At 42.9% G+C, this 25337-nt stretch overlaps 1 protein-coding gene across 3 annotated transcripts in view; it reads left to right on the top strand.

Moving 5' to 3' along the window:
• LOC122549018 (NEDD4-like E3 ubiquitin-protein ligase WWP1) overlaps positions 1 to 25337 on the top strand; it is a 158163-nt gene that overhangs the window by 55234 nt on the left and 77592 nt on the right. The gene's annotated exons all lie outside the window — the stretch shown is intronic.

Below are 25337 nucleotides of genomic sequence, written 5' to 3'. Positions count from 1 at the left end.
TTCGCCGAGCTGGAAGTTTTTGTTGCAAACATTTCATCCCCTGTTTAGGTGACATCCTCAGTGCTTGGGAGTCTCCTGTGAAGCGCTTCTGTGGTGTTTCCTTCGGCATTTATAGTGGCCTGTCCCTGCCACTTCCGGTTGTCAGTTTTAGCTGTCCGCTGTAGTGGCCGGTATATTGGGTCCAGGTCTATGTGTTTGTTGATGGAGTTTGTGGATGAGTGCCATGCTTCTAGGAATTCCCTGGCTGTTCTTTGTTTCGCTTGCCCTATTAATGGTAGTGTTGTCCCAGTCAAATTCATGTTGTTTGTCGTCTGCGTGTGTGGCTACTAGCAACATGGATTTGACTGGGACAACACTACCATTATAGGTCAAGCCAAACAAAGAACAGCCAGGGAAATTCCTAGAAGCATGGCACTCATGCACAAACTCTATCAACAAACACATCGACCTGGGCCCAATATACCGGCCACTACAGCGGATAGTTGAAACTGACAACCGGAAGCGGCAGGGATAGGCCACTATAAATGCCGGAGGAAACACCACAGAAGCGCTTCACAGGAGGCTCCCAAGCACTGAGGATGTCACCTAGACAGGGGACGAAACGTTTGCAACAAAAACTTTCAGCTCGGCGAACAGAACCACAGCAACGAGCACCCGAGCTACAAATCTTCTCACAAACTTTGAATATTGATTTAATTTTCATTAATTTTAAAACGCATGATTAAGCCTAATTTTTCTAACCTCTTTTGCTGTCACTGAGAGTTTTCTAATGGGATTGTCTTCATAACTTGCCTCATTACCTCACTGTTGGTGGATAACAGAAGGTAAGCTTAGATCACAGAACCTGCAGGATATTTGTGGGCAACTTTCCTTGAGGTCAGCAGTCAACACTTTCAGTCTTGTAATTCTAAAGAGAGACATCAAGGCCATGGTATGGAACAGCGATTTGGATAAAGCCAAATCAAATTGTCTCATTTTGACAATGTGTTTAATAATGCAACAGGGTATTATTATGAAGGCTGCATTGGGGTAAATAGTTAAAATAGAAGATGAAATATCTGAATGCATGAAGCACTTGCAACAAAATCACCTGAAATATAATTGACCTGGTAGCTGTTACTGAGATATAATTGCAAGCTGACCAAGTTCAGGACCAATCTCAATCAGTTGGGTCAATGGGCTGAGGAGTGGCAGTTGGAGTTTAATTTGGATAATGTGAACAAAATCAGAAGTCTCTCAACTCCAGGCTATAGTCCAACAAGTTTATTTGAGATCACCAAACGTTTGGGGCACTGCTCCTTCGTCAGGTGCAGCAGTGTTGCAAAAGCTTGTGATCTCAAATAAACCTGTTAGACAACAACCTGGTGTCATGTGACTTCTGATTTTGTCCCTGTAGTCCAACACTGGCATCTCCACATCAAGGGTAAATGTGAGGTATTGCATTTTGGTAATACAAACAAGGAGAGGAGAATTCATTGTAGGATATTCAGTAGTCATAATTATAGAGTCAGACAGCATGGAAACAAACTTCCGGTCCAGCAAGTCCATGGTGAATATTATCCAAACTAAGCTAGTCCCACCTCCCTGCTCCTGGCCTACATCCCTCCAAACCTCTTCTATTCCTATATATATATATCCAAATGTCTTTTAAACATTGTAATTGTACCCACATCTATCACTTCCTCTGGAAGTTCATTCCACACGTGAACCACCCTCTGTGTAAAATATTTGCCTCTTATGTCTTTTAAATCTCTCCTCCAAATATGTCCCCTAGTCTTGAAATCCACCATCCTAGGGAAAAGACAACTGCCATTAACTCTATTTCTACCCTTCATTATTTTATAAACTTCTATCGGATTACCGCTGAACCTGCCAGTGAAAAAAGTCCCAGCCTTTCTTTATAACTCAAGCCTTCCATACCCAACAACATCATGGTGAATCTCTTAGGAATTCCCTCCAGCTTGACAGCATTGTAACTATAACTGGGCAATCAGAACTGGACTCCGTATTCCAGAAGAGACCTCACCAATGTCTTGTACAACCTCAACATGACTTTCCCACTCCTTTACTCAAAGGTCTGAACTATGAAGGGAAGTGTGCCAAATGCCTTTTAACCACTCTGTGACAAACTTCAAAAGATTATGTACCTCCACCCCTAGGTCCCTGTGTTCTACCTCACTACCCAAGGTGAAAGTGAAGACTGCAGATGCTGGAGAATCAGAAGTGTGATGTTGGAAATGCACTGCATTTCGGAGCAGCAGAATCGATTTTTTGGGCATGAGTCCTTTATCAGGAATGTGGAAAGGGAAGGGGACTGAGTGATAAATAGGAGGGTGGGAGTGGGCTGGGACTGGAGGGAAGGTAGCTGCCTCCAACTCTATAAACAATATACTGTTCCAATAAGGCACTTATTAAGATTACGTCAACCTAACGTCAAAACCACACAGCCATTGTTGTCTTCTGTCTTCTTCTGTCAGAGAATCTCTCTGGGTCGTCGTCTTCCTTTTTACTGCGTGTATGTTTCACATGAAAAGGTACCTTTGAGATTGTATCCTAAATTCTTGGAGAGCAAGATGCTAACTTGCTATGCTTTTCTGTCTGGCAGTTGCTCTTTGACCAATTTTCAAAATGTCTGCATTTTATAGCCCCCAACATTGCCTCATTTGGTTTGATGTTGGCAGAACAATAAATTCAAACTTGATTGGACTTTCGTATCTTGGGATGTAATTTAAACTGATTAAACTCAAATTGCTGTCAAAACAGCAACCAAAACACAGGTATCCATTTTACAGCCAAATGATACATATTTTCAATTTTCCAGTACATTCTCGGATTGCCACCTAGTCATTTACACAGGTGCTTGTAATCTATCAGTTCAGAGCAGCATTCACTCTAACTTAAAATTACAGTACACTTCTTCGACTTCAGAACAATATGAAAATATCCTTTGGGGCCTTGGATAGAAGAGAGGGTGGACATGTGGGCACAGATTTACATCTCCGGCAGCAAGGGAATATGCTGGGTGGAGGGAGGTTTGTGTGGGGTGGGACGAGGATCTAATGAGGGAGTCATGGAGAGAATGGTCCGTGCAGATGGCATGGAGAGGGAAATATAACTTTGGTGGGGTCTGATTGTAGGTGCGCAAACGAAGGAGATTAGTGGGGGAAGATGAGGGCCAGGTTGGGGGGGTGGGGGGTGTTCCATCTTTGTTGCAGTTGGACGGATGTGATTCATGGGCGGAGATGCACTGGAGGGCATGGTTCATCATGTGAGGGGGTAATTGCAGTCCTTGAAATAGGCTGTTATCTGGAATGTCCGGGAGTGGAATTGCTCCTCCTGGGAGCAGATGAGGTGGAGGAGGAGGAATTGGGAGTAAGTGATTGAATTTTTAGGGGGGTTGGGCATCAATGGGTTTGAAATAATGACTCTGTTGAGTTGGTTGCTGGAGGAAGAAACTAAGAGGTCCAGGAAGGAGAGGGAGGTGTCAGATATGGTCGATGTGAACTTAAGGTCAGAGTGGAAGGTATTTGTGAAGTTCATGAATTGTTCAACCTCATGGGACCATGACTGGTGCTGATACATTAGTCAGTGTAGTGGAGGAAAAGATGGTGGATGGTGCCGGTGTAACTGCGAAAGATGGACTCTTCCACATATCCTATGAAGAAGCAGGCATAACTGGGGCGTACCCCTTTAGTCTGAAGTAAATGGGAGGATTCAAAGGAGAAGTTGAGGTGAGTACCAGTTCCACCAATCGAATGAGTGTGTCGGTGGAGGTGTACTGATTGGGTTGGCGGGAGAGAAAGAAAAGACGGATGGACATGTAAAGGGTCTGGATGTCCACCGTGAAAATGAGACTTTGGGAGCTGGGGAAACAAAAGTCATGGAGGAGGTGGGCGTGGAAGTTGTCTTGAACGTATGTGGGGAGTTCCTGGACCAAGGGGGACAGGACTGTGTCAAGATATGAGGGGATAAGTTTGGTGGGGCAGGAGAGGTGAAGGCAATAGGTCGACCAGGGCAGTTAGATTAGATTAGATTACTTAGTGTGGAAACAGGCCCTTCGGCCCAACAAGTCCACACCGCCCCGCCGAAGCGCAACCCAACCATACGCCTACATGTACCCCTTACCTAACACTACGGGCAATTTAGCATGGCCAATTCACCTGACCTGCACATCTTTGGACTGTGGGAGGAAACCGGAGCACCCGGAGGAAACCCACGCAGACACGGGGAGAACGTGCAAACTCCACACAGTCAGTTGCCTGCGGCGGGAATTGAACCCGGGTCTCTGGCGCTGTGAGGCAGTGCTAACCACTGTGCCACCGTGTCGCCCACTAGGTTTGTGGATTTTGGGTAAGAGGTAGACCGAGGCAGTTAGAGGTCGCGGAACTGAGATTGGAGGCTGTGGATGTGAGGTCCACTGAGGTGTTGAGGCTGTGGATGGTCTGGGAGATGATATGGTGATGGGAGGTGAGGTTGTTGTCGAGGGGACAGTCTGAGGAGGTGTCCACGAGTTTGTGCCTGGCTTTGGTGGTATGGAGGTTGGTGTGCCAAGCTACTACCGCCCCCCCTCTCCTCCCCCTTCTCCTCCCCCCCCCCCCATGGCGAGGTTGGGATTGGAGCAGAGGGAGTGAAGGGTTGTGCTTTGTGAGGGGGTTCCGCAGAGACCATTCCCTCAATGACGACTCCATTAGGTCCAAGGCCACCACCAACCCACCCTTCACACGTGGCACCTTCCCTTGCCACCACAGATAGTGTAAAACCTGCACCCACTCCTCCGCTCTCATCTCCATCCACAGCCCCAAAGGATCTTTTCACATCTGGCTGAGATTTTCCTGTATATCCACACACCTCATCTACTATGTGTGTTGCTCTCAAAATGATATCACCCACAGCATCAAACCAAGACCCATCAATAGCAAGCAGGACAAGACAGCAATGCTTCACTGGAGGCTTACTGATGATGTTACCTAACATGATGAATGTCTGAGAACAAACCCAACAGTTCAGCCAGCAAACCGACAACCTGAGCTACAAATCTTCTCCAAAATCTCAAACTGTAAAATCCACTGGTTTAGTCACGTCTGGAATTTGTTGCCTAGTTCAGTAGAATTGAAGAATAGCATTTTGGGAAGTATTTGTTGTGATGCAAAATGCTTTTACTATATTCAGAAATCAGAATTTCTGATTAGCAGTAACATCTCAGCCACTTTTGATAATTAGATACCTACAGCAGTATTTGCATAGCTTTTAGTGAAGTCTTTAGTTTTTTTTTGCTTCACCTCCTTCTCAGTTCGAGACTGCGACTGAGGTCAAATTTGTATCAATGGCTGGAGTGTGATAAGTTAACTGCATGACAAATTCAGCAAAACCTGTTATTGATATGATGACTAATATCTCCAGACACTTCAGAGGTGTAGTGAGACAAAATTGAATGTGTCCTGTGACTGTAATTTAACCCAGTGGATTTAAAAACTCTGTCATGGAAAAACCAAACTGCAATTTATTTTCATGATGTAATTTCAAATGATTGATCCTAATTGTATTTTTTTAGATTAGATTCCCTACAGTGTGGAAACTGGCCCTTCAGCCCAACCAGTCCACACCGACCCTCGGAAGAGTAACCCATCCAGACCCATTTCCCTCTGACTAATGAGCCTAACATTATGGGCAATTTAACATTGCCAATTCACCTGACCTGCACATCTTTGTTCAATTCCAGTCTTGGACGATTGTCTCTGTGTGGAGATTGCACATTCTCCTCGTGTCTGCATGGGTTTCCTCCAGGTGCTCCGGTTTCCTCCCACAGTCCAAAGATTCTTTATAACTTTTTTAGTTGGCTGAAATAAATCAGAACCCGAATTTAACTTTTTTCTATTTTTGAGAGCTTGAATTTTGCAAGATGCTGCAAAAGTGATACAACTATAAGGATAGAAGTAAAGATTTTATTGACATAGCCATTATTTCTTAAGTTCATTGATTTTCCCCAAAAGTTGTCAGTTCAAAGTTGGCTGTGAGCACAGATTGATCAATCAGGCTGCTTAAATCTATAAATTTAGTTTGAGCAGTCATCCGATATTGCTTGTTGAAAATTTACACATAAATAACTTTTATAGCAGAGAATTTTATCTAACGTGCATTCATTATAAAACGGACCTTCTTGATTGGATATTGTAGGGATGCCAGAGTACATAAATGGATTTTGAATTATTTGATTAAATTTTATTGCCTTATTTTGCTGTCGATATTGTAAATCCCCTGCTTGACTACGGTCATCTAGATCGAAGGAGATGCCCGAAGAAGGGCTAATGCCCGAAACGTCGATTCTCCTGTTCCCTAGATGCTGCCTGACCTGCTGCGCTTTTCCAGCAACACATTTCCATCTCATCTAGATCGAAGCAGACCCTCCCCTTTCATATGCCTTTTTAACTTCTTAGATTCTGGAAAAGTCTCAGAGGATTAGAAAATTGCCAATGTAACACTTTTGTTAAAAAAGGAAGGCGATTAAAAAAAAAACATGTAGCTATGGGTCAGTTCGCTTAATGCCTATTATCACAAATGTTAGAGTATGCTATGAAGATTGTAATGGAGCATTTAGAAATGCATATGATTAAACATAGTCAAGGTGGGCCGAGGTCATGCCTGACAAATTTACTAGGTTTTTTTGGGAGAGTTGACCAGCAGGATAGATAAAGGGAAATTTTCAGAAGTTATCTGATAAGGTGCCATACATTAGGCTACTTAAGATAAGAGCCCACAGTGGAGATAATATATTCTCATGGATAGATAATTGGCTAACTAATAGAAGACAGAGTTGGGATAAAGAGGGCATTTTCAGGATGGCAGCCTCTAAGTAGTGATATGCCACAGATCAGTGAGTCTATAATCACTTACAATATATTAATGCCTTGAATGAGGAAATAAATATGCCATGGCCACATTTTTGGACGACACACAAATAGTTGGAAAGGCGCATGTTGGGGATATTTGTAAGTCTGCAGAGGGGTATTTGTAGGTTAATCGAGTGGGCAAAAACTTGGCAGATGAAATATAATGTCAGGAAATATGAGGTTATGTACGTTGGCAGGAAGAATAGAGAAGCTAACTATTATTTAAATAGAGAAAGACTGCAGAAAGCTACGTAACAGAGACATTTGAGAGTCCTTGTAATGAATTTGTAAAAGCCAGCATCCAAATTAAATGGACAGTAGGGAAGACAAAGGGAATGTTGGCTTCTATTTGAAAGGGATTGGAGAATTAAAAAAAAGGTTTTGTTAAAACTGCAGAAGGCACTAGTCAGACCACAGCTGTAAACATTTGGATCCTTATCTAAAGAAAGGCATACTGACATTGAAGTCAGCCGAGTGATCATTCTCTGCACTGATACCTGGTATGGAGTGATTTTTATGAGGGGTTGAGTAGGATGGGCCTGTGGACATTGGAATTTAGAAAACTGAGAGGTGATCTATTTAAATAAATAAGATTATCAGGGGACTTGACAGGGTAGATGCGGAAAAGTTGTTTGTTCTTTAGGGGAAGTCCAGGACCACAGGACATCATCTCAGTCTAAGGGGTATACATTCAAATGAGAAGGAATTTCTTTGAGAGGGTAATGAATCTGTGGAACCAGCATTTCTTAAATACCAATAATGCTGGTTTACTCTGCTCTGATACATATTATCTGTTTCAGCTATCCGTTTTGCCAAATTTGAGCCAGTCATTAAGAATCTCATTCTCTGGTGTTACATTCAATTCTGACACATCTCAGGGGTTTCCAGGCCCACAAAAGCTGTAGAGATGGGGGTGATGTGTAATGTCCAGACTCAGACTATGGGCACATGGCATCAAGGGCAATGTAAATGCATTGGATAAATCTGGAATATAAAGCTTATCCTAATAATTGCAACCATGGGAGCCATCAACCACGAGCAATAAACTCTGTCCTTGCCAGAGATGCCACAATCCATGAAACCACTTTTTTGTAAAAAAAAATCCCTGCTCTAATAGTTTGACCATCATTTCTTGAAATAATGATTCGGAGATGCCGGTGTTGGACTGGGGTGTACAAAGTTTAAAAATCTCACAACACCAGGTTATAGTCCAACAGGTTTAATTGGGAGCACACTAGCTTTCGGAGCGACGCTCCTTCATCAGGTGGTTGTGATCTGATGAAGGAGCGTTGCTCCGAAAGCTAGTGTGTTTCCAATTAAACCTGTTGGACTATAACCTGGTGTTGTGTGATTTTTAACTACTTGAAATAATGTTGCTTCAATCATTTGCAAACAACTTCTGTTTTCCAGGCTGAAACCTTTGCTGCTTCTGGGTGCAAGTATCTCCTTGGGCATGGTATCTAATTTTATTTCCAAAAAAAAGTGTATTACCTTTTCATAAAGCTTTCCTTCTTTACTTGCACCGTTATGCATGGTCTCCACCAGTTTGAAAGATAAGAATAGTAAGCACATGAGTAAAGACATCTATAGAAACATTAGAGGCTTCTTCAGCGTAGGAAAGGGATAAAGTTGCAGCAGCTATATATTTGGAGAGAGAAGTGGAAAATAAGAGCTTTGTAATAAAAATGAATAATTTAGAGAACATTACAGGAAAGGAGAGAATTGATTATAGAGCATTGGGTTGTAATAGCAAGTCTTTATAAGGTGGTGTTTTAAATTAACTTTAAACTAAGGCAGTATCTCGTGAACTGCTGAATGACAATCGGGGCAATGTCTGCCCAGAGCCAAGTCTATGATTTTGGTTGTCATGAAGATAGAAAGAAAACTTAAAAGCCATAGAACTTCAAGTGGTGGTTTTCGTATTTTGACATAGGAGCATACAAGGTACAGCTTTTTGTTTTGGGTACAGACTCATAGTCTTGATCAAACTGAAGAGTAGATCAAAAAACAGCAGCTGTTGTGTAAAGCAAAGCACTGTTTTCGTGTAACCACCAAGCAGAATGCCAGTGAGATTGAATTTCCTATTTGAAGAGATCTTAAAGATCAAGGAAAGTTTGTCTTTGAGAGGATAGTGAATCTGTGGAATTCTTTATCGCAAAGGGCTGTTAAGTTTTGTTCATTAAGTATATTCATAACTGAGACAGACTTTTAGTCAGTAAGGGAATCGAGATTCTGGGGAAAAGGCAGGTAAGTGAGGTTGAGGATTATCAGATCAACCATGATGTAATTGAATGGCAGAGCAGACTCTGTGGACTGAATGGCTGATTTCTGCTTCATCAAAACAAATACGTAACACAAATTAGTGCACTAACTTGGAACTATCTGTGGAGATTGTACTCAGGAGATTGATTAAAGGGCCTATTAAAAAGTTACTGGAAGAATCACCCTGTTGTAGCCGGGATAAGAAAATGGGGAAAGTTTCTTTTCTGTACTTTGTGAATGCATTGTCTACTAAATAATGGTTTCAGTTGATTTTTGTTGTTACAGTCAATGCCTTTAAATGTACACATGCAGTCTTGCTGTGCAATTCTTTTCAACAGTTGCTGGGATATTCCTATCTCTTTTTAAAAAGACATGGTGACTTTGGAGATCGTAACAGCTTTGACAAGGTATCAGCTATGACTTAATACATTATGCATTACATGGCATAATGCTTCTGTTGTTTCAACATGGCATGTCTTACTAAATACACCTTTTGACTATGAGGCTTCTATGATGTCATAAAACGCTTTGCAGCCAATTAAGTGCTTTTAATGTGCAATATAAGAAGTGATGGCCAGTGGTATTAATGCTGGACTATTAATCCAGAGATCCTGCATTCAAATCTCAATATGGTGGACGATGGAATTTGAATTCAATGAAAATCTGGAATTAAGAGTCTAATGGTGACCATGAATGTGTTTTCAATTGTTGGAAAAAACCCATCTGGTACATAGCTTCTTCCCTGAAGAAAATCAGTCATAGAACATAGAACAAATACAGCGCAGTACAGGCCCTTTGGCCCTCGATGTTGCGCCGATCCAAGCCCACCTAACCTACACTAGCCCACTATCCTCCATATGCCTATCCAATGCCCGTTTAAATGCCCATAAAGAGGGAGAGTCCACCACTGCTACTGGCAGGGCATTCCATGAACTCACGACTCACTGAGTAAGGAATCTGCCCCTAACATCTGTCCTATACCTACCACCCCTTAATTTAAAGCTATGCCCCCTCGTAATAGCTGACTCCATACATGGAAAAAAGGTTCTCATGATCAACCCTATCTAAACCCCTAATCATCTTGTACACCTCTATCAAGTCACCCCATATGGCTCCTATATTGTTAACTTAAAGAAGTTGTTAATACTTTCTCATCCTACTTCCTTCAGTTTCTTTTCCCTAAATCAATCAGTTTCTGTAGGTTAGAGCGTACTATGTGTCTTGAACTTAAATTTCCTAAAAATGAGACGTTTCCAGTGCCTCCTCATCCTTCCTATAGTATGGCGACCAAAACTGCACACAATACTCTAGATGCGGCCGCACCAGAGTCTTATACAACTGCAACATGACCTCAAGGCTCCTGAACTCAATTCCTCTACCAATAAAAGCCAGTATGCCATATGCTGCCTTCACCGCGCTATTTACCTGGGTGGCAACTTTCAGATCTGTGTACATGGACACCAAGATCCCTCTGCTCATCCACACTACCAAGTATCCGACCATTAGCCCAGTACCCCATCTTTTTGTTACTCTTACCAAAGTAAATCACCTCACACTTACCTACATTGAACTCCATTTGCCACCTTTCTGCCCAGCTCTGCAGCTTATCTATATCCCGCTGTAACCTGACACATCCTTCCTCACTGTCAACAACTCCACCGACTTTCGTATCATCCGCAAACTTGCTCACCCAACCTTCTAGCCCCTCCTCCAGGTCATTTATAAAAATGACAAACAGCAATGGTCCCAAAACAGATCCTTGCGGAATACCGCTAGTTTCATCTTTCTTGATTTGGTGTACATGTGACTTCAGACCCATAGCAATATGGTTGACTCTGCCCTCTGGGTAATAAAGGATGAGCAATAAATGCTGGCCTAGCCGGTGATAGTGAATTTTAAAAGGAAGTCTGGTTTAATATGGGAAATGCAGAAGTCGTTTCCACACTGCAAACACAGATGGGGTGCCGGAGGACTGGAGGCTTGCTCGTGTTGTCCCCCTGTACAAGAAGGGTAGTAGGGATATTGCGAGCAGTGAACCTGATGTCGGTGGTGGGAAGGTTGCTGGAGAAGGTACTAAGGGATAAAATCTATTTATATTTAGAAAAGAATGGGCTTATCAGTGATAGGCAACATAGTTTTGTGTGGGGGAGATCGTGCTTTACCAACTTAATAGAGTTCTTTAAGGAAGTGACCAAGTTGATGGATGAAGGAAGGGCTGTAGCTGTCATAAACATGGACTTTAGTAAGGCGTTTGATAAGGTTCCCCATGGTAAACTAATAGAGAAAGTGAAGTCACATGGTGTGCAGGATATTTTAACTAGGTGGATGAAGAACTGGTTGAGCAACAGGAGACAGAGTAGTAGTTGAAGGGAGTTTCTTGAAGTGGAGAAAGGTGACAAGTGGTGTTCCACAGGGATCAGTGCTGGGGCCACTATTATTTGTGATACACACAAATGATCTGGAAGAGGGCATTGTTGGTATGATCACTAAGTTTGCAGATGACACGAGTAGCAGAAAGCATAGGGGACTGTCAAAGAATACAGGAGGATATAGATAGACTGGACAGTTGGGCGGAACAGTGGCAGATGGAGTTCAATCCAGGCAAATGTGAGGTGATGCATTTTGGAAAGTCTAATTCTAGAGCGAATTATACTGTAAACAGAAGAGCCTTGGGAAAAGTTGATGAGCAGAGCGATCTGGGAGTTCAGGTTCATTGTACCCTGAAAGTTGCTGTACAGGTGGATAGAGTGGTCAAAAAGGCATATGGTATGCTTTCCTTCATTGGACGAGGTATTGAGTACAAGAGCTGGCATGTCATGTTAAAATTGTACATGACGTTGGTTCGGCCGCATTTTGAATATTGTGTACAGTTCTGGTCGCCACATTACCAGAAGGATGTGGACGCTTTGGAGTGGGTGCAGAAAAGGTTTACGAGGATGTTGTCTGGTATGGAAGGTGCTAGCTATGAAGAGAGGTTGAGTAGGTTAGGTTTTTAGATTAGATTAGATTAGATTAGATTACAGTGTGGAAACAGGCCCTTCGACCCAACAAGTCCACACCGATCCGCTGAAGCGAAACCCACCCCTACCCCTACATGTACCCCTTACCTAACACTACAGGCAATTTAGTATGGCCAATTCACCTGACCCTGCACATCTTTGGACTGTGGGAGGAAACCGGAGCACCCGGAGGAAACCCACACAGACACGGGGAGAATGTGCAAACTCCACACAGTCAGTCGCCTGAGGCGGGAATTGAACCCAGGTCTCTGGCGCTGTGAGTCAGCAGTGCTAACCACTGTGCCACCGTGCCGCCCACAGTTTGTTTTCATTAGAATAAAGGAGATTGACTGGGAACCTGATTGAGGTCTACAAAATCATGAAGGGTATAGACAGGGTAGATAGAGATAAGCTTTTTCCCCAAGGTGAGGGATTCAATAATGAGAGGTCATGCTTTCAAGGTGAGAGGTGAAAAGTTTAAAGGGATACACACGGCAAGTACTTTACGTGGAGTGTGGTAGGTGCCTGGAACACGTTGCCAGCAGAGGTGGTAGAGGCAGACACGGTAGATTCATTTAAGATGCGTCTGAACAGATGCATGAGTAGGTGGGGAGCAGAGGGATGCAGATGCTTAGGAATTGGGCGACAGGTTTAGACAGCAGATTTGGATCGGCTCAGGCTTGGAGGGCCGAAGGGCCTGTTCCTGGGCTGTAAATTTTCTTTGTTCTTTGTTACTTCGTACTGCAGGCTCCCATAAACAGAAGTTTGGTAATGCTGAGGTAATATATTATTGCAATGCTAAGTATTGACTAGGGCACTAGAGCTAATAATCTACTATTCTAAGTAATAGAGTCGAAGGATGTTTTTTACCTATTGGAGAGAGCAGATGGAGCTGCAATTTAACATCTCACCCGAAAGACGTGACCTCCAACAGTATATTACTCCTTCATTCTGTGTTCGAATATCTTGATTTTTGTTTTCTCTAGAATGAAACTTCAGATTTCTGAACAAAGATTTATCAAGGGATATTGACAGGTTCCTTTACTACTCGAACTAAGCAGGTATTAGCCTCCATTTCCCTAAACTTTTCCAATGCTGAGTAATGCCATTTGAGCCATAAACTGCGCCAATCACTTCCCAGAAACTAATAAGTCAAATGGTGACCAGTGTTCCTAACTCTGGTTTACCTTAATTATCTACTAGTACACAGTAAGACTTGGAAGCAACATTTGAAAGTTCTATTGAGAAAATTGGAATCAGTTGATAAAGTGATGAGCTTTGCCAGAAATGAGTCTACAAAAGTATGATGATACAAAAGTTTGGACATATGAGGATAAGGACAAGTGCTGCAAGGAGCTGTAAAAGCACAAGCTTTAGTGGAGTTCTCTGGCCCTAGAATGAAGGAAGATATTTGACGTTTTTGGTGTGGTTTATTTACAATTATAGGTGCTCTACTGATTGACTTTGACTTTGACTTGTAGTAAATCTAAGTAATGTGGTCAGGCTAGTCCCAGGCAAGCCATTTTGATTAATGAACAAGTGTTGGCTGCCCTAATTTCATTAAATGCTTCAAGATAATAATCAATGGTAGTGACTTGGTGTAGATCTTGTTATAGGATGATGAGTCAGGTATAGAGAAGCCAATGCTATAGTTTTCCAAACACACAAATTGGCAAGAAAAAAAGATGTGCTGCAGTGGAAAAAGACCCCCTGGGATTACTACTGGCTCTTAGATATTCCTACAGGGAAACATTGGTATATACAGATCAAATTCCTTGACCTTTATTGAAAAGTTCAAAAATCAATATACCGAGCTATTTCGATGAAGTTTGATACGACAGCTATTTCACTTAAAACTTGTATCCATTGTTTTTATCTCTGTCCTCATCTTGTAATAGAATTCATTTGAAAATTTTTTTTGTGCAAAGGTATAGGTGATATGAAGGTTTCAGTTTTTTGTGGACTTTCGTTTTGAAAGCTTATGGGCGAATGGATTAATTTCATATTCTGTGGAGATGCATGGAATTTTTTAAAGGCTGTGTTTTCTGACACCAGTGCACACATGCAATATGCCACTTTAATTCATATGTGAACATGCAAATTATTTTGAGGGATGGGGAGGGAGATGTGGCCTTGGGAAAGGAATGATTGGGACCTAGAAAGAGGTTAGGAGGAGGGGCAGATTGGGATTCAAGAGAATAGAGGGGTGAGGAAGTCGGGACCGGGGGGAACTGGATCCAATCTGCAGAGAACTGGGGCCTGAGCTGAGAGAAGGAACATGTCACCTCTGTGGCTTCTTCCCTCTTCGGCATGTTTAATACCAACCTACTGCTGAGCCCATTTGGGAATTACAAACTCTTCTCTGTGCATGAGCATTACTCTACCTGCATGTGGTATCTCCCTCAAATTCTACATGTGGACATTTTGTATTTGGAAATGTGCGCATGTACATTTCTAAATGAGCACACGTGGACAGTCACAGTTGCTGGTGTCAGCAAACACTGCTTTTTTTTTCCCAAAAAGTAAGGTGGATGAAAAGCCACATTGGAATTTTTCATTAAACACGATATTACTTGGAACCACATGGCTTCACCTAATTAGTGAATGTGTTTGCTGGAGGTCATCTGACTGGATTTTCTGGCTGTTCTGTTTGAAGAGTCTTTTGCAGGCAATATAACGCTTTAATTTTCAGTTGGGGAATACGTTCAGAAGGACAGACCACTCTGCTAATCTCTCCTGTATTTGAAGGGCAGTTGTGAATCCAGTGTGAAATCTAATTATCATCTTCTAGAAGAGCAACTGGAGGACTACTAAATACAGAGGAGCTTCGATTATCCAAACGAGATGGGCAGGCAGTATTTTGTTTGAATATTTGATTATTCAGATGACTGATTCAATGCCTCTGGGACTCAGTTTTCTGATGTTTCCTTTTTCCTCTCTGTGCCTGCCTTGCTCCCTCTCTCTGACTCGGGGGTTATTTCTGGGCATACACACTCATGTGTAAGGGACCTGCAGCATTGCTGAATCCTCTCCCAACTGCTGCTTCGCTTCGATGGGATTGACAGAGTGAACACTTGCTGAGTTCGCTCCCCGTTCAGCAGCACAGTGGGTCAGTGAACTGCTCCCTGCCCTGCTTCCCCGTGCTTTCAATTCTTCAGGTTTTGAGCTGGCGGATGGAGTGAAGCGGCCACATGCCTCTTATCTCTTTTCCCCAGTGGGACTCCAGAACCAAATGAGGTAACGGAATGGAGATGGCAACTGGAGTGGCCTCCAATAGCAAGACTGCTGCATTTGGGGGTGAGTGCTCTCTCTCTCGCTCGCGCTCTCTCACGCGCTCGCTCGCTCTCTCACGCGCTCGCTCGCTCTCTCACGCGCTCGCTCGCTCTCTCTCGCCCTCGCTCGCTCTCTCGCCCTCGCCCTCGCTCGCTCTCTCGCCCTCGCCCTCGCTCGCTCTCTCGCCCTCGCCCTCGCTCGCTCTCTCTTCCTCGCCCTCGCTCGCCCGCCCCCCCCCCCCCTCCCTCGCCCCCTCTCCTCCTACCTTTTCTGACTCTGCCCTGTACAGGGCAATGTTGGAGAGATTATCTGGGGTCTTTCTTTGAACATTTTCAGTGCTCAGATTGTCATTCTGCCTGTTCGTTTGGAGAGAGAGAAGGGGAGGGAGGTCAGGCATTTGGAGACAGTGTCTGGATGCTCGTCGATGTCCCGGACTCTTCACGGCGGCATTTCAGTCAGCCAAATTCACTTTTAAGCATTGTAAACAAAAGAGACTAGCGTCGCACCAGTGTTGGGAACACTTCTTTGACGTAATGGTTTTACGGGACCTTGAGATTTTCTTTGAATAACTGATATCCAGATAATCGCAGTTCCTCTGTAGTGCGTATCGTGAGGCAACTGCTGTATCTGTTGACCAGACTGTGTCAAATTGCCAGACTGATGAGCATTTAAACATTCTGCACCTTATTCTTTTGTTTCCTTCAAGAAGATTAGTGGTTATTGGCCATAAGTGATTTGTTTTCCTCAGCGAATGCCTGCAGAGTGAAGTTCTTTTCATTTTAATTGGTGTGTGTGTTTTTTGGACTATTTAGAGGAGAAAACATTTTTATTTTCATATTAAAAGCGATGTCTGTTAATCCATTCCTAATCTTAGTGGAATAAGTTCTGGCTTAGATGATTCAATAATTTTGCATTTATGGAAGGCATCTGGTCGATTGATCTTTTTTTATTCTAAGTCTTATAAAGAAAGCATCCAATTGGCCTTATTGAGACCTGTGACATAATTACATTTGTGGTTTGACCAGGAGTAGCAAGTTTGACGAAAGAGTGTACACATCCCATCTTTGTTGTAATATTTCAAGAAGCCTAATGTTATCAATGATGGAGTTTTTAAAAAATCATTCACGTGGTCATTGTAGGTTGAATCAGCATTTATTGTCCATTCTTAGTAGTTCGTGAGAGGGTGATGGTGAGCTGCTACCTTGAACTGCAGGAGTCCTTGTGCTGTAGGTAGATTCACAATGCTATTAGGGAAAGAGTTCCAGGATTTTGACCCAGCAACGCTGAAGGATTGGCAGTAAATATCAGTCTGAGTGGTGAGTGGCTTGGTAGGTGGTGTTCCCAAATATCTGCTACCCCTGTCCTCCATGGAGGTGATCCTGGGTTTAGAAGGTTTTAAGGAGCTTTGGTGCATTTCTGCAATACATCTTATAGGTGGTATGTTGATTTTGGAGGGAGTGGACGTGGTGTCACTAAACCAGGTTGCTTCGTCCTGGATGATGTCACGCTTTTTGACTGTTGTTGGAGCTGAATACTTGCTCAGCACCAGTATTCCCTGGTTGAACAGTTCATCCACTTTACTAACACCTTTCACCCCGACCTCAAATTTACCTGGACCGTCTCAGATTCCTCCCTCCCCTTCCTAGACCTCTCCATTTCTATCTCGGGCGACCGACTCAACACGGACATTTACTGTAAACCGACCGACTCCCACAGCTACCTAAATTACCTGCACCAACCAACCCAACCGCCCCATGGCTGAACACTAAGCTCCCCCCTCTCACTATGCAAAAGACATGCAGGACCTTGGCCTCCTCCATCGCCAGACTATGGCCACACGACACCTGGAGGAAGATTGCCTCAACTTCCGCCTAGGAACCCTCCAACCACAAGGCCCCAAGTCCCTCCTCCCTACCTTTTATCTTAGCCTGCTTGGCACACCTTCCTCACTCCTGAAGAAGGGCTTATGCTCCTTGGATGCTGCCTGACCTGCTGCGCTTATCCAGCAACACATTTTTCAGCTCTATTCTCCAGCATCTGCAGTCCTCACTTTCTACTAGTATTCCCATGACTTAGCACAATAGCCAGAACACCCAACTCCCCAATCCAGGTACCAGCATACTAAGACTGTAATAAGCACTACAGTCCATATGAAGTATGCTGCGAAAATTAGCGAGGTTACTTCAACAGCCTATTCTTTCCTGAAAGCAGTCGCATGCTATTTTGACATTGTATTTGTTCATGGCTAGGCTAGCAGTTATTGCTCATTTCTAATTGCCTGCGGAAGGTGGTGATGAGTTGCTGCCTTAAATTGCTGCGGTCCTTGGTTGGTCGATACTTGTATATCCCAATACTTTTTGTTTCCTGAAACTCCAACTTTCCTACTACTACTGTTGGAGCACCATTGCCACAGGGAATGAAATTGTTCAAGCAGAGACCAATCGTGTCTCAGCACAATTAGGGCTGGGGAAAGGAACCTCGTTAGCCTTGTTCATATTCCAAGAATATCTTTAAAATCCTCTAATAATTTGCAATTACTCCTGTGGGCTGCCATCATTTTAAAGTATGGCACTAGGAGGAAAATAGGTTACATACAGACAGATTGTATGTTTGGGAATGGTTGGAGCACTTTTAAATACTCAGTAATGTATTGCATAGGTCTTGTCTTTGTTATTAACATTCTTTTCATAGCTGTTTATGTGAATTCTATAGGGACGATGACTATCAGTTTCCACAGGAGCCATGGAAATACTGTGCCTGTTTTTTTTGTTGATTCTTTTCTATATCATAGACTGAAATAAGTGGTACCTTCATCAGTGGAAACTTAGCAAAACCTTCCTCATAGAAAATATAACACCTTTTTAATCTAGCAAATCTAAGAATGATTTAAAATATTACATCCCTTGCAATACAGTTTAGTGCATGTAATGCCAACAAATATTAGTAAATCTGCAGAGACATAGAACAGTAGAATTTCTACAGTGTGGAAGCAGGCCATTTGGCCCATCAAGTACACATTGCCTCACCAAAGAGCAGACCTCCCAGGCCCAACCTCTACCCTATCCCTGTAACCCTGTATTTCCCATGGCTAATCACTACCCTGCACATCCCTGGGCGCATAGGCCATTTAGAATGTCCGTTGCACCTAACCTAATATTTGGACTGTGGAAGGAAACCAGAGCACCCACAAGAAACCTATGTAGCCACGGGGAGAATGTGCCATCTCCACACAGACAGTCTTCCAAAGGTGAACCTGGGTCCCTGGCACTATGAGGCAGCGGTGCTAACCACTGAGAAACTTGGAAATAGATTTGGATATAAACCGGGCTGAATGATCTTGTATCAGGCACTGACTGTTTTGTAAAGATGTTTGGTTACTTGGTGCAAATACCCAGTGAATGTAAAAACATGAATGTAGTTTGACTCCATGTATTAGATATGCTATATAAAAAGGTTTCAAAAATAACTTACATGTTATCTTTTGAATACAGAATTTTTTTCTTGTAAGCTGCATTGCATTATAAAGTTCTGAGTTAATATCTGTTCTGTTAACATGGTGAGTTGTGCAATATAATCTGTGGTGTATCACAATATGTGGCAATAGTTTATATTACCGTGAGATAAGCTTAAATGTCTTGGAGTTCAAGACCAATGGAGCTGTGATAGCAGACTGACGCATTTAATCTTTCATTTGTGTGCCATGTTACATGTTTAGGTGAATTCATTTTATGGATAGATACAGGAGTATACAGTGACTTCCATTTTTTTAAATTAGATCATCCTGTTTCAAATATGTAAAGAGTAATTGACATTACATGTTATCCAGTAGTCAGATTTAAAAAAACTGTTAATCTCTGCAAAATTATAATTATGCAAATATTTTCAAATTATATTATTACTTCGTGATGAACTAAATGTTGGAGGATTCAGTTAAAGTATTGTTTCCTGTAACCTGAAACACCACATTATTTTGTTAAAACTCAAATTGTAAGAGTCCCAATTTCTGAATTTCTAACTAAATTTGAAAAGGATGAGTCACCATTACCAGTAACTTTGTGGAAACAAGTAGATTCAGGCCCCTTTTGAATAAACCAGTATATGAAGAGGTGACAAAGTTGATTGAAGTAAGGGATGTAGATGTCATATACATGGACTTGAGTGAGGTGTTTGATAAGGTTCCCTATGGTAGGTTGATGAAGAAGGTGAAGTTGCATGGGGTCCAGGGTGTTCTAGCCAGTTGGATAGAGAACTGGTTGGGCAACAGGAGACAATGAGTAGTAGTCGAAAGGAGCTTCTCAAAATGGAGACCTGTGACTAGTGGTGTCCCACAGGGATCAGTGCTGGGGCCACTGTTGTTTTGTGATATACATAAATGAGTTGGAGAAAGGTTTAGGTTGCCTTATTAGCAAGTTTGTAGATGACACTAAGATTGCTGGAGTAGCAGATAATGAAGGGGACTGTCAGAGAATACAGCAGAATATAGATAGACTGGAGAGTTGAACGGAGAAATGGCAAATGGAGTTCAATCCGCACAAATGCAAGGTGTTGCATTTTGGAAGATGCAATTCCAGAGCGAACTATAGAGTAAATGGAAAAGTCCTGGAGAAAATTGATGTACAGAGAAATTTGGGTGTTCAGGTCCATTGTTCCCATGAAGGTGGCAATGCAGGTCAGTAGCGTGGTCAAGAAGGCATACAGCATGCTTTCCTTCATTAAGTATGAGTTGACAGGTCATTGTTACAGTTGTATAGGATACTTTGGTTGAGTCGTATTTGGAATACTGTGTAAAGTTCTGGTTGCCACATTACCAAAAGGATATGGATGCTTTGGAGAGGGTGCAGAGGAGGTTCACCAGGATGCTGCCTGGCCTGGAGCATGCTAGCTATCAGAAGAAGTTGAGTAGGTTAGGATTATTTTCATTTGAAAGGAGGAGGTTGAGGGTGAACCTGATTTGAGGCCCACAAAATCATGAGAGGCATAGACAGGGTGGATAGCAAGAAACTTTTTCCTAGAGTGGGGGACTCGATTACCAGGGGTCACAAGTTCAAAGTGAGAGGGGAAAGGTTTAGGGGTGATATACGTGGAAAGTGTTTTACGCAGAGGGTTGTGGGTGCCAAAATGTGTTGCCAGCGGAGGTGGTAGAGGCAAGAACGATAGCATAATTTAAGATGCATCTAGACAGATACATGAATGGGTAGGGAGCAAAGGGATGCAGATCCTTAGAAAATAGGCGGCAGATTGAGATAGATGATTTGGATCAGGGCAGGCTTGGAGGACCGAAGGGCCTGTTCCTGTACTGTCATGTTCTTTGTTCATTATGAAGCACTAAAAGAAAGAAAACATTTAATTTATATAGTGCGTGTCATAGCCATACACTTTATTACCAATGAAGTACACTTGAAGTATAGTCTCTGGTTGTAATGTAGGAAATGGACTAGCCAGTTTGCTCATAAGTGTGAGAACAATCAGATAATCTGTTTTAGCAGTGTTTGAGGGATACATTTTGGTCAGGAATTGTTCTTTATTGGAACAGTGCCACAATAACTTTTAAATCCACTGTAGAGAGCAGATGAATTTTAATTCATCATTTGAAAGAAATAACTTCTGATAATACAGCAGACCCTCAAGACTGAAGTTTTCGCACTTGAATCTCTGGAGTAGGACTTGAATCCGTCACCTTCTCTCGACAGTATTTGCAGTAACTGACAAGCAGTCAGTTTGTACTTTTGTTGTGTTTTCTTTATGCGAAACATATTGAGTTAAGGGAAACAGGCAGGAAAATGCAATTGAAGTGGAAATCAGATAACCCATAATATGATCGAGTGCTAGAACAGGCTTTTGAGAGGCTTTATGACCAAATGCTTTCTCTTATGCTGCATTCAGCAAAAATGTTGGTTGTAACAAAATAACAACATTACTTAGGAGCATGTTAATTCTCTTCACAATAAAACAACACCTTTTTCGGAAGAATACGGGAGAGTGAGACATGGAGCAGAAGATGTTCACATTTTATGAGCATTACTCGTAAAATTTTAAATTAACAATTTGTTTTTCTAAACTGCTTATCTAATTATTCCTTTTCCCTGATCAGTATTGATGGTTTAGTCAACATAATAATTAGTCTAGGAATGTGAGGACTGCAAATGCTGGAGATCAGAGTCAAAAAGTGTGGCGCTGGAAAAGCACAGCCAGTCAGGCAGCATCCGAGGAGCAGGAGAGTCTATGTTTTGAGCATAAGATCCTCTTCAGTGTGGGGGTGGGGGGGGGGGAGGTGCTCAAGTGGGTTGGGGCTGGGACTAGGGGGAAGATAACTATAAATGCAAAATGTAGATGAACTTGGGGGATGATAGGGTGGAATGGACAGGTGGGAAGGAAGATGGACAGATAGGACACTTCGAGGGCAGTGCTGAGTTGTAGGGCTGGATCTGGGATAAGGTGAGAGGAGGGAGATAATTAAACTGGTGAAATTGACTTTGATTCTGTGTGGTTTAAGTGTACGAAGGCAGAAGGTGAGGTATTCTTCCTCCAGTTGTTGGGTGGCTAAGATTTGGTGGTGGAGGTGGCCTAGGACTTGCATGTCCTTGGTGGAGTTGGAGGGGGAGTTGAAATGTTTGGCCACAGGGCAGTGGGGTTGTTTGGTGCATGTGTCCCGGAGGTGTTCTCTGAAACATTCTGCAGGTTGGCGTTCTGTCTCCCCAATGTAGAAGCAACCACATCGAGAGCAACAGACAGTGTAGAGGTGGTGTTTGGATATGCAGCAAAATCTCTGCTGGCTGTGGAAGGATCCTTTGGGGCCTTGGATGAAGGTGAGGTGTGGGTGCAGGTTTTACACCTCTTGCAACGGCAAGGGACGTTGCCAGGAGTGGAGTGTGGATTGTTTGGTGGGGGGTCATGTGGACCTAACCAGGGAGTCGCGGAGGGAATGGCCTCTCTGGAATGCTGAAAGGGGTGAGGAGGGAAACATAGCTCTGGTGTGGGGTCTGACTGTAGGTGACAGAAATGGAGGATGATGCATTGCATCCATGAAATTAGTGGGGTGGAAGGGGAGGACCAGGGTGGTTCTATCCTTGTTTAATGTTGGAGGGGTGGAGTTCAAGGGTGGAGGTGTGGAAAGTGGAGGAGATGCGCTGGAGGGCATTGTTGACCATGTGGGAGGGGAAATTACAGTCCTTGAAGTAGGAGGCCATCTGGGATGTTCTGGAATGGAATTGATCCTTCTGGGAGCAGATGTGGCAGAGGTGGAAGAATTGGGAGTAAGGGATAATGTTTTTATAGAAGGGTGAGAAGAGCTGTAGTCCAGGTAGCCTTGAGAGTTGGTGGGTTTGAAGTAGATGTCCATGTTGAGTTGGAGAAAACTAGGAAGGTTGGGGTGGGGGGCAGGGAGGTGTCTGAAATGGTCCAGGTGAACTTTAGGTCAGGCTGGAAGGTGTTCGTGAAGTTGATGAACCTCTTAGTGCAATACAGTCATCGATGTAGCGGAGGAAAAGGTGGGGAATGGTGCCGGTGTAACAGTGGAAGATGGACTGTTTCACGTGCCTGACGAAGAGGCAGGATAGCTGGGGCTCATGTGGGTATCCATGACTCCCCCTTTGGTCTGAAGGAAGTAGGAGGATTCGAAGGAGAAATTGTTGAGGGTGAGGACCAGTTCAGCCAATTGAATGATTGTGTCGGTGGAGGGGTAGTGGTTGGGTTTGCGGGAGAGGATTAAACAGAGGGCTTGGAGGCCTTTGTCATGGCTGATTGTCATCTGCAGGGACTGGATGTCTGTGGTGAAGATGAGACATTAGGACCCAGGGAACTGAAAGTCCTGGAGGAGATGGATGGTGTGGGTGTTGTTCCAAATGTATGTGGGGTGATTCTGGACCAAGGGGAATAGTATGGTGTCAAGGTATATGGAGATAAGTTTGGTGGGGCAGGAGCAGGCATAGATGATGGGTCAACTGGGGCAATCGCGTTTATAATAATCTTGGGTTTTTGTGTTATCATTGCTATTATTGGGTCTGTGGTGTTTTGGGGAGCTTGCTGTGTGCGCAAGTTCTTAAAAGAAGAGAGAATCTATCCATTTCTTCTTGACTTCAATGGCTTGCTTTGGATAAATTCTCCACAAGCGCTTTCGTGGGGATTGGCTTTGACCATAATTTGAACCGGATCATGCATGTAAAAACTGTAGGTTCAAGTGTAGGTCAGAGGCTGGGGAGCCTGTAGCATATTACTCACCATCTGACTCTTCAAAGCCTGTTAAGGCACATGTTAATGTGATAGAATGCTCTCCACTTACTTGGATTAATGTGGGTCCTACAATATTCAAGAAATTTGATACCACCTAAGACAAAACCTCTTGGCTGATTTGATAGTATACTATGGAAATAGTGAGAACTGCAGATGCTGGAGAGTCAGTGGATAGAGTGGAGCTGGAAAAGCAAAGCAGGTCAAGCAGCATCAGAGAAGAAGGGGTGTTAATGTTTCAGGTTGGAACCTTTCATCAGGATTGGGGAGAGGAAGGGGACTGAGAAATAAATAGAGGGAGTGGGGTGGAGCTGGGCAAAAGTTGTTGGGATGGAGATAGATGGATGCAGGTAGGAGGTTGCTGTGACTGGTCAGTGGGAATGATGGAGCAGACAGCAAAATGATAGCAAAGAAGGTGGGCAGGTAGGGTCAGGTTAAGGGGGTGGGGTGGAGAGGGAGGGCCAGGCCTGGAATGAGGTGGGGGGTGTTGGGGAGATTTGGAAGCTGATGAATTCTGTTATATTGTAGTTGCTTCACTGTTGGGGTCAAAATGGTATTTGCATCACAGTCTGCACTTATTCAAGAACACAGCTCACCATCACCTTCATTTAGTGATTGGCAATAAATGCTTCTATTTCAGCTATGTTAAAGAACAAACTTTAAAAATGATTGCTGCATTTCCTGAATTCAGTTACTATTATTCTTCACTGGGAATCTAACCCTATTATTCTTAAAGTCATCACAAAAGTTAAAGATTTTAACAATATCCAATTTACCTGCCTTTTAATCCCAAGTTGGCACAAAGCATGGACCAAGTTTATGTACTTAACAAGAATTGCTATTAATTACAAATAGATTATTGCTCCAGATAAATGTTTATGAATGATCAGAGCATGAATATGAATTATACCTCTTAGAAGCACCACTCTGCATACACACAGGCACAGACTAGAAGGAAAACCTGGCTGTTATGTGCAGAGGAAAAGACTAGGAAGGCATTTCGGTGATCCCTGACCACAGGATTTGCTGAGGTGATTCTTGTGCTGATCAGACCTCGCTGCTTCTAGATCTTTCTTCTGATATTTTCATTTGTTTGTCGAAGGTACAGGATCACTGTTTCACATTTATAATGATCTTTGACTTACTGATGAGAGGTCGCAACTTCCAGTGACTGGAAAGGGGGAATAAACTGGTTATCTTCAGGCTTGAGATGCTTTTTACTGTAGTGCATAAACAGATTCTTCTCCTCAGAGGTATGATTTCTGCCAAAAGCATTCCCACTGCTAAAAGATTTCAACCACCTGGGAGCCAATTATGTAGTTGTTGACAGACAGAAGACCTTTGTCATCAATAACTGATCACGAGTTCACAGACCAGTTGACTACTTGTTGTTAGCCAAAGCTCCATTCTTGCACATTCCTTGGCTTCAGCTCATTCTTAAACCAGGCTTTCACTACTGCTTGAATAAGTAGCTGTTTCAACAGTTAACAATGAGTGTCACTTTACTCGCTTTAAACATTGCATCAATCGTTCAACAATCCTTTGGTCTAAAATTATAAAAATCGTAAAAAACAGTCAAAATACAGAAAAAATTAAAAGATAAAGGACTTCATTGGCTCTGAGGTAATTTTAATACATCTGAGATTGCAAGCTGCGCTATATAAATAAAAGTAATTTTTCACCCTTACAT

This window comes from Chiloscyllium plagiosum, chromosome 4 (assembly GCF_004010195.1).
Source record: "Chiloscyllium plagiosum isolate BGI_BamShark_2017 chromosome 4, ASM401019v2, whole genome shotgun sequence".
Taxonomy (NCBI): domain Eukaryota; kingdom Metazoa; phylum Chordata; class Chondrichthyes; order Orectolobiformes; family Hemiscylliidae; genus Chiloscyllium; species Chiloscyllium plagiosum.
The sequence above is the reverse complement of the archived record's forward strand: the minus strand, read 5'-3'. Positions and strand labels throughout refer to the sequence as shown.